This window comes from Pseudophryne corroboree, chromosome 10 (genome assembly GCF_028390025.1).
Source record: "Pseudophryne corroboree isolate aPseCor3 chromosome 10, aPseCor3.hap2, whole genome shotgun sequence".
Lineage (NCBI taxonomy): Eukaryota > Metazoa > Chordata > Amphibia > Anura > Myobatrachidae > Pseudophryne > Pseudophryne corroboree.
The window spans coordinates 358,622,391-358,625,365 of NC_086453.1; positions in this window are offsets into that span (position 1 = coordinate 358,622,391).

Sequence of the window (2,975 nt, forward strand, 5' to 3'; positions counted from 1 at the left end):
TCATGAGACCAGGTCATTTATCATTTTCACAAAATAATGTTACTACAGTTTCCTGCAAATGTGTTTTTTTCTCTTCTCTTTCTTCTTACATGGTACTTCCACCCACTGTGTGCTATTTCTGTAATGTGTACCTCCACTGGTTGGACACCCTGCCAGCAGTAACCTACGCAGTGCGCCCCACATGGCTGCCTCGGATGGTTCCTCCGTGGGCAGGGTGTGCTTCATTTGGATCTTTCCATGCAGGGCATAGCTTACTCCTACATACGTGTCAGTTCTCCCATACATGCATTTGGCCCTTGTATGGCTCATCTCCCACTGTGTAACCTTCGTAGTGCGCCCAACATGGTTGCCTTATCTGGGGCGCTTGTGGATGGGATGAAAAATACATGGACCTGATGGTTTTAGTGGAACCCTACTCTGAACTTAAGGACTCTGCAATCTCCCCGTTTTGTGTTCTCTTCTAGGGGTGTACTATTCCACCCTGGATAATCCTACGCAGTGCGCCTAAGATGGCTGCTGCACCTGGTACCTTGTGAGGGAGGAATACACAACCCCTGGAGGTTAGTACCCAAAATGCCTACACCACTTATGCATTATTCGTTTTGTCTTTATTGTCTGTGTGGTTTATCTTTTGATGTAATACTTAAATCTTCTGTATTATTGCCCTCATTCTGATTTGTTCGCTCGCAAGCTGCTTTTAGCAGCTTTGCACACGCTAAGCCGCCGCCTACTGGGAGTGAATCTTAGCTTCTTAAAATTGCGAACGAAAGATTCTCAAAATTGCGATTACACACCTCTTAGCAGTTTCTGAGTAGCTCCAGACTTTCTCGGCATCTGTGATCAGTTTAGTGCTTGTCGTTCCTGGTTTGACGTCACAAACACACCCAGCGTTCGCCCAGACACTACTCCGTTTCTCAAGCCACTCCCGCGTTTTTCCCAGAAATGGTAGCGTTTTTCCGCACACACCCATAAAACGGCCAGTTTCCGCCCAGAAACACCCACTTCCTGTCAATCACACTACGATCGCCTGAACAAAGAAAAAGCCATGAGTAAAATACCTAACTTCATAGCAAATTTACTTGGCGCAGTCGCAGTGCGAACATTGCGCATATGCACTAAGCGGAAAATCACTGCGATGCGAAGAAATTTACCAAGCGAACAACTCGGAATGAGGGCCTATGTGCATTGTTTGAGTTCTAGTTGGCGACGCGGATGGCTGCCTCGGTGCTGCTCTACCAAGCAGCCTTTGTTCTTAGTCTCACATGTATAATATGTCTAATATGTTGAGTCTATTGTACAGTTGCAATGTGCAGTATGAACTCATATGTGTAATGTTTGTAATGTATGCTATGTTTTTCCCCATTCTTATGCTATGTTTTCCCCCTTCATGTTGCTGCTTGGCGATGCATTGTACCACAAAGAATTCATAGTGTACGTGAGTACACCTGGCCAATAACGCTGATTCTGATATCTGAACGTACAGCAAGATCATATACTAACAAGGAATAACTAGAACCTGCATTGAAGTTTATTTATCAACAGAATGGGGTAATACATTACTGGGATTAAGTTAGGAATTCACTTCTGAGTTGTTACACTGTATTGTGTATCTGACCTGGTAATCTATATTTTGCATTATGTGTAATTATCCACATGTAAGTCATCTATAACATTGCAGTTACTGTTTATGGAGTAAATGATGTTATACTTTATATGGTCTTTAATTCAATACAACTGAGGGTAAGAAGGATTTGAATGTTTAAATACTATGTATAATGCAATATATCAATATAACGAGGTTACTTGATGGATTTTGTCAAGGAGTAATATTTGGGTGGTTTGGCCCAGGCAGTAGTAGAGAGTTCGTGGGTGTAGCTCACATGGGACTCTAGTTGAGACGCATAATGCATATCAGCCGGGACCTTCTGTATGTGGGCTGTTGTGGTATAAGACAAATAAATATTATAAGACTGCATGGTAAGACTAGCGATTATTAGTCAGAAGGTCATAGATGAAGTAGTATCACATATAAGGAAGATGAAAATGGAGGGAAGTATTGTATCATTTCCCAATAATTAATTATAACAATTATTACTGGTATAAAGGTTATTTTGCGTTACTATCAGACCCCCCAGAGGGAGGGGGAGGTGTACAAATAACTACAGGCAAAAGGTATACACTTTAACACAGGCCAACCTTTTCAACTGCTTTCCAAAAGTATAGACAATCTCCTTCTTCTGAGACGAAAGCACAGTATTTATTAGCAAAAAATAATTTTAATCAATTACTACAACAAATTCCTTCAGTTGTAACTAGAGATGAGAGGGTTCGGTTCGTAGAGATCCGAACCCCCCCGAACTTCACATATTTTACACGGGTCCGAGACAGTCTTGGATCTTCCCGCCTTGCTCGGTTAACCCGAACGAGGTTGAACGTCATCATCCCGCTGTTGGATTCTCACGAGATTCGTATTCCATATAAAGAGCCGCGCGTCGCCGTCATTTTCACTCGTGCTTTGGAGATTGAACGGAGAGGACCTGGCTACGTTTTCTGCCTGAAAAGCTCCATATCTGTGCTCAGTGTGCTGCAAATATATTTGCTCAGTGTGCTGAAAATATATGTGCTCAATGTGCTGCAAATATCTGTGCTCAGTGTGCTGCAAATATCTACGTTCTCTGCCTGAAAAGCTCCATATGTGTGCTCAGTTTGCTGCAAATATCTGTGCTCAGTATGCTGCATTGTGGGGACCACCAGTATATAATTATAGTAGTACAACACAGTAGGCCATTGCTGTATCTTGCAGCTCCGGGTCAGACTCAGTTCTAGACAGTATCCTGATCATCAGTGCTCAATATCTGCTGCATTGTTGTGTGACCAGCATGTGACCAGTATATACTATATATATATATATATATATATATATATATGGTAGTACAGTGCAGCAATTTGGTGACCACCAGTATAGTAGTACAGTA